Genomic DNA, 6,978 nt, shown 5'->3' with positions numbered 1-6,978 from the left:
AAAGAAGCAAATGGATGTACTGAAAACAAAGAGCAAACGTTGTGGGTCATGTGCAGGGTCTGAGAGCGTTTCCTGTCTCAGAGGAAGCGTTTACATCATGACTTGTCATCTGTACTGTCTGTCTAGCCTAGTGTCTCCTAACTTCCTGGAATAAAACCAAAATAAGCAAAACAATAAAAATGACATTTTTGTGTATGTGCTGGAATTCCAAACTCTTATTACTGGAATGCTAAATCTTTCAACCCTACTGGCTGTTGTGCCTTTCAAAATTAACAGCATTTTTACATTGTTTTTTTTTTTAATGTAATGCTCATATATATCCCCTTATTATAACAAATTATTTTAAGTGTTATTCTGGAATTTTGCTAATCCTTGCATCAAGAGAAAACTACTGCTTTATTTTCAAATTAACTTTTCTTTTTACTTCTGTAAGTAGCTTTAACAAATATCATTCTCCCTGAAATACTAATTGGATTTTAGATGTAGGCAAATAATGGAGAAGTAATATAAAAGCAATCCTTTGTTTATTTCCTAAACTTAGCATTCTTGCCTCCTACGTGCACTTGTTGGTCCAATGGTTACCAAAGCTGATACCTAAGCATCAATTTTGCCTTTATAAGAAACCATCCACTTAGAGATGGAGTTATATTTTATCAGCATTATCACTACCAGCTGCTTCACCATCACCACTTTTCAATTTGTAGAAAATCCAGCATTATCTGCCAAGTTGGCAAGAGGTCAAAAGTGCATTGACTGTTTTTATGAGAATAACTTGTTCAGTTGCAGATGATCTTTAAGGTCTCATGTCAGGTTTGGGGAGAGCTTTTTATTATAAGGTGTCACATTGCAAAGATTAGTAGAATGGTATAGGTAAAGAGTTCTGAAAAAAAAATCAACAAAACCTCTGCTTTTCAAACCAAGTCAAGAGTACTACTTTGAGGTTTGTGCAGCCATGAGCAAGGTATGCCGGAATAAAGGGACACGCAGGAGCTGCAGGATGAGGGAAGGTGAGTGTGTGGGGAATGGGGAGAAGTTTAGCTGGTAAACAATTTGATATCTATTTTTAAAATATTAAAACAAGCAATTATGGAACCAAAGGCAAAATTTTCATAAAAATTTAGGGAAGTATATTTTAAAGTTATTTTCTGTTTAGAACAAATATTCATAGAGAATACATATTCATTTAACCTAGGAGAAATTTTTCAGATTTTCCTTATCCAAGGTCTTTATATTACTGGTCAGGAAATAAAAGTGATTTATCAAGCCACTAGAACCCAGATTTTCTGACTGCCAGGCTTCAATAATGATTGATAGGTCTTTGAGGAAAGAGGAAATGAGGAATCACATCTATTGAATTTCATCCATAGGCCAGGCAGGCACTGTCATTGTTATAGCAGTGGTTAAGAGCTAAGCTCCCAGTCAGACTTCCTCAGCGGGAAGTTGTTACTACCTCTTATTTACCTGTGTGACCTTGAACAGTCCACAAGTTCTCTGAATACTAATCTTTTCCTGTATAACATGAGGCTCATAAAGGATCATAAACCTTCCTCACTGACCAGGTTTAAGTGAGATCATCCACGGAAAAGACCTAACAGTACTTGGCACATAAAAGTTGGCACAACAGATACTGAATAAAGGAAAAGAGAGAAAGAAAAAAACTTTGTTATGTCATAGCAGTGAGGAGAATAAAATGGGAGTAAATTTTGGGCCTCATTTGCAAATGAGAAAAATTCGGTTGAGTAAAATTCAGTACTTGCCAACAAGTGACAAAACCAGAAGGTGAAGTTGTCTCTATTTGAACCCGGAGTTCAGGTTGTGTCTGTTACACCACCATGCCTTCTTATGAGAGGAGCAGGAGGTGGCAAGCATACAGAGACCCTCCACTATGAGAGCTGGCTACTTGCCAGCAATTCTAGAAAATCTGTGAGACTCTGAACAGGGTGCTGCCCAGGTGGCAGAACCCCATGAGAACCCTGCTGGTAGGGTTGCCTAAGACCATCGGAAAACACAGATATTTACATTATGATTCATAACAGTATCAAACTTACAGTTATGAAGTAGCAACAAAAATAATTTTATGGTTGGGGGTCACCACAACATGAGGAACTGTATTAAAGGGTCGAGGCAATAAAAAGTTTGAGAACCACTGACTAAGGTGATAGTGCAAATATCTCTCTAGACTGAAGCCTGGAATGTAACCTTGGCTTCCTCTACCTAATGACCAGAGCATCCTCAGGACAGGTGCTGTGCCCTGTCTTTCTACAGAACTGACTCGCCCCACACCCAACACTGTGAGAGCTCACTCTGTGACAGCCCTGCCAACAACGTGACCTTGGGCAAGTCACTGACCTCTTTAAGGTTGGATTAGGACAGATCCTCAGGGCACAGTCCTGACCTATCAACTCAGATCCTTACAGAATGAGATCCTGAAATATCTATTCTTTATGCAAACTTCTCCCTGGAGTATACTTAAATCAGATCAAAACTACAAATAATTGTTAAGTACATACGGTAGTTCAATTAATTTTCACCGTGACCAGTCTCAGCTCAGGTAATAGAGCAATCCAGTCCAGAAGGTACTCCTCTCTGCCCACCACTCTCCCAAGAGAGCCACTATAGTCTCACCTCTAATATCATTCCTTGTTTTTGCTATTTTTGTAATTTATATAAATGGAACTACACAAAGTGTGCTCTTTTGCATCTGGCTTCTCTTACTCAAAAGTATGTTTGTGAAATTCACCCATGTTATTACACGTAGTTATGGTTGCTCATTTTTATTGCTAATATAATAGCGGCTATACATCAAAAGTAAAGTTTCATTGGAGCATCACCAGGCTAATTTGTTTCTGTGTCATCTACAGCTGCTTTCACACTACTATGGCAGAGTTCAGTTGTGACGAAGACTGTATAGCTGCCAAATCTGAAAATATTTACCATCTGGCATTTGACCCCTCCTCTACAGTATCCAGTCACAAGTGCCCAACATTTCCTCATTCATCCTACTATTGGACATTTAGATGGTCTTTAGTTTTGCATTATGACAAATAGTGCTGCTTGAACATTCTTGTATCTGTCTTTGGGTGACATATGTACAAAGTTCTTTTGGGTATATAGCATGTATATATGTATACATATATATTTTACGTATGTTTGCATATAAATTTATATTTTAATCTCAGACTGATTCTAATGTACAGAAAGGCTTGAGAACTTCTGCTTTAGAGATGTTCAGAGAATTTAAACACAAACTGTTTAAACCGTCTTGTCCAAGGTCATGATAAAAATAATTGGCAGAGCCGAAACTGGTTTGGCTCAGTGGATAGAGCATCGGTCTGTGGACTGAAAGGTCCCGGGTTCGATTCTGGTCAAGGGCATGTACCTTGGTTGCGGGCATATCCCCAGAAGTGGGTGTGCAAGAGGCAGCTGGTCGATGACTCTCTCTCATCAATGTTTCTAACTCTCTATCCCTCTCTCTTCCTCTCTGTAAAAAAAAAAAAAAAAAAAAAAAAAAAAAAAAAAAAAAAATCAATAAAATATATTTAAAAAATAAAAAATAATAATAATAATTGGCAGAGCTGAGATTGACAATCAACTTCCATTTCTTGGAACAGTTCTGTTTTTCCAGTATAGTTCTTGTAGTCATTATCTTTAGAACATTAAAATAGAAAGGTCTTTACTTATCCAAGATCTTTCACAAATGTGATTATTTTTTCTACCATATCTGGTTGTACATGTTCAAGAACAGGAAACTCATTGCTTTAATAGAATTTTAGAGAAGGAAGAGATTATATAAATCACTTAACCCAATCCCCTCATTTTATAAATTAGTAAATCGAATTATAGAGATAATAATAATTTGCCCAAAATAGGCATTTTGAGTCTTGACTTTTATCATGTATTACAGAATGATTTTAAATGTGCTATTTTTATCTTTGCATTTGATATTACTTAAGTCAATTAACTTGCAAAAGTAGTACCTTTACATTCATTTAACTATTTAAACATTACAGAAATATCTGAAGTAAAAGAAATTTTTCTCCTTCTTTCAACGGTATAGCCTCTTCCAATATATATATTTGAATATATATAATTTATATATATATATATATATTTGTATATATGTAATTTATATATATAAATCCATATAACTTACATGAGCCCATAACTTTAGTGAGGAAGTAACATAACTTTATTTTTCTTTAACTCAAATTAATTTCTAGTCTGGGGTTTCATTCACATTTGTTAGGTGACTGCCCAATCTCAGTTAATTTGGAATACCCTCCCTTTTCCTGTAGTTTTGTCTGCATTTCGGCAAGCGGGGGTGGAAGGGAGGGCAGGGCGGTGGTTGTAGTACCAGGAAATTGAGTGGGAGGAAGAGACTGGACAGCATCTGATCCTTGGTATCCATGGTGATATTGAGACATCTTTCACCCTATCTGGACCTTGATTGCTGGTCCTCACAGATGTGTTGGCCCTTGTTGTCAGACCCTGTCAAGAGTAGTGGTTTCCATGTCATGCCTGAGGAATCTCTGCCAGGCTGCCTGAGGTCCTACCTGCCCTGGCTCACTACACCATTTCCTTTGTGGGCTCTTGCCAGCTTTCCTGGCCTCCACCCGAAACTGAGGCCCAGGTTTCCTCTGGTCATACATCTCAGCAGCCTAGCTGGAGTTTTCCACTTACCCAGGATTTATCTGTGGCATTCGGCATCAGGGCCCTTTCTTCCTCGCTTACCTCACACACTTGCTGCTTTCCTTCCAATACCTCTCACCCCTCCCCACCCCCAAGCTGGAAGCATCTCCTCTCCAACCTTAAGTAAGCATTGTATACCCGTGTTTTATATATTTGCATTTTTATTCCTGTCAGGTCTCTTTTCCAGTCAGGTGGTGGGGAAACTCCTCTCTTCTCAAACACTCAAACACTTCCAAGTTTGTATTTTTAGAAACTGGTTACTAGGATAGTTCTTTTGTCTGTTTGTACCTCCCTTCTAACAAAAAGCCCAGAGTAGCCAACGTTCTTGTGCATTGTGAAGACAGATTACTTTTGGACGGAAGCAATTTACAGAACCAACCCTAGTGTAACCCAAGAGTAATGATTATCCACAAGCCTACCACCACTGTGTCAGGACTTGTTTAAAGTTATAGCACGCTAGTAGGAGCTCTGTCCTTCCACTCAAGTGATGTTTAGGTGTTTTGATTTTCAATTCCCCGGTTACTAATATATGAATGTCAAACATCTTTTCTTTTCTTTTCTTTTCTTTTCTTTTCTTTTCTTTTCTTTTCTTTTCTTTTCTTTTCTTTTCTTTTCTTTCCTTTCCTTTTCTTTTCACTTCTTTTCTTTTCTTTTCTTTTTCTTTTTGGCTGGGTACTGTGATCTTTATTGATGGTGCACAACAAAGTAGGGCTCCCTACACCCCTCCCCTTCTTCAGGGAGTCTGGGATGGAAATGTAGTCAGGAGATTCTCAGTGTGTCAGGGGATTGATCAGGGGCAAGGACTCCCCAGCAGCAGAGGCCTCTTCCTCTTGCTGGGGCTGGTGGTCCATGGGACTCTTACTCCTTCGAGGCCATGTGGACCATAAGGTCTACCACCCTGTTGCTGTAGCGAAATTCATTTTCATACCAGGAAATGAGCATGACAAAGTGGTCATTGAGGGCAATGCCAGCCCCAGCATCAAAGGTGGAGGAGTGGGTGTCACTGTTAAAGTCACAGGAGACAACCTGGTCCTCAGCATAGCCCAGCATGCCCTTGAGGGGGCCCTCTGATGCCTGCTTCACTACCTTCTTGATCTCATCATATTTGGCAGCTTTCTCCAGACGACAAGTCAGATACACAACTGACACATTGGGAGTGGGGACACAGAAGGCCTTGGCAGTGCCAGTAGAAGCAGAGATGATGTTCTGGGAAGCCCGTCGGCCATCAAACCACAGCTTCTCAGAGGGGCCCATCTAGGGTCTTCTGGATGGCCGTGATGGTGTGGACTGTGGTCATGAGTTGTTTCACGATGACAAAGTTGTCATGGATGACCTTTCTGGGGGGACAAGCAGTTGGTGGTGCAGGAGGCATTGTTGACAATCTTGAGGGAGTTGTCATATTTGTCATGGTTCACATCCATCACAAACATGGTGGCCTCCTCCAAAGAGGCAGAGATAATGACCCTCTTGGCTCTGCCCTTCAATGAGCCACAGCCTTCTCCATGGTAGTGAAGGCAGCAGTAGACTCCAAAACATACTCAGCTCATCATATCATCACCCCATTTGATGTTGGTGGGATCTCGCTCCTGGAGGATGGAGATGGACTTTCCATTGATGACAAGCTTCCCACTCTCAGACTTGACTGTGCCTTTGAACTTGCCACAGTAGAATAATACTAGAACATGTAGAACATGTAGTTGAAGGGGTCATTGATGGTGGCAATATCCACTTTGCCAGAGCTAAAAGCAACCCTGGTGACCAGGCGCTCAATGTGGCCAAATCCGTTCATTCCAACCTTAACCATCATGTCTCAGAGTTGTGGCTGCTGGCATAGAGCATAGGAGGAGACGCTGTCTGATGAACAACAGGAGGAGCAGAGAGCCCAAACATTTTTTCTTAGGTTTATTGGCCTTTTGCATTTCCTCTGCTGTGGATTGCCTATTCACATCTGTCATTTTCTAATTAATTTGCAAGAGTTCTTTGTGTATTGGGGACATTAAGCCATTGTGTTATATGTATTGTAAAATATTTTCTCTTAGAAGATCATTTGTTAACTACTTTATACTACACAGATGTTACACATGCTTATTTACTCCACTATTCCAATTTTTTCCTTTATAAATTGGCTACATAGTACTCTATAGTATGAATAGCATTTTTAAAATATACAACCAGTTTTTTAGCTTAAGTCTCTTGTTTTGCCAAAGTAAGCTTTCTCATTTCATGGCTATACAATTTTTTTCTAATTTTTCTTATAATATCTTTTTCCTTGTTTATACGTAGTTCCTT

The 6,978-nt window shown here is 39.5% G+C and overlaps 1 pseudogene; it reads right to left on the bottom strand.

The window, feature by feature from the left end:
- Positions 1-5,355: 5,355 nt before the first annotated feature.
- LOC118705920 lies at positions 5,356-6,526 on the bottom strand (annotated as a pseudogene).
- Between the last annotated feature and the right edge of the window lie 452 nt (positions 6,527-6,978).

Source organism: Pipistrellus kuhlii, unplaced genomic scaffold (genome assembly GCF_014108245.1).
Source record: "Pipistrellus kuhlii isolate mPipKuh1 unplaced genomic scaffold, mPipKuh1.p scaffold_m20_p_5, whole genome shotgun sequence".
NCBI lineage: Eukaryota > Metazoa > Chordata > Mammalia > Chiroptera > Vespertilionidae > Pipistrellus > Pipistrellus kuhlii.
The sequence above is the reverse complement of the archived record's forward strand: the minus strand, read 5'-3'. Positions and strand labels throughout refer to the sequence as shown.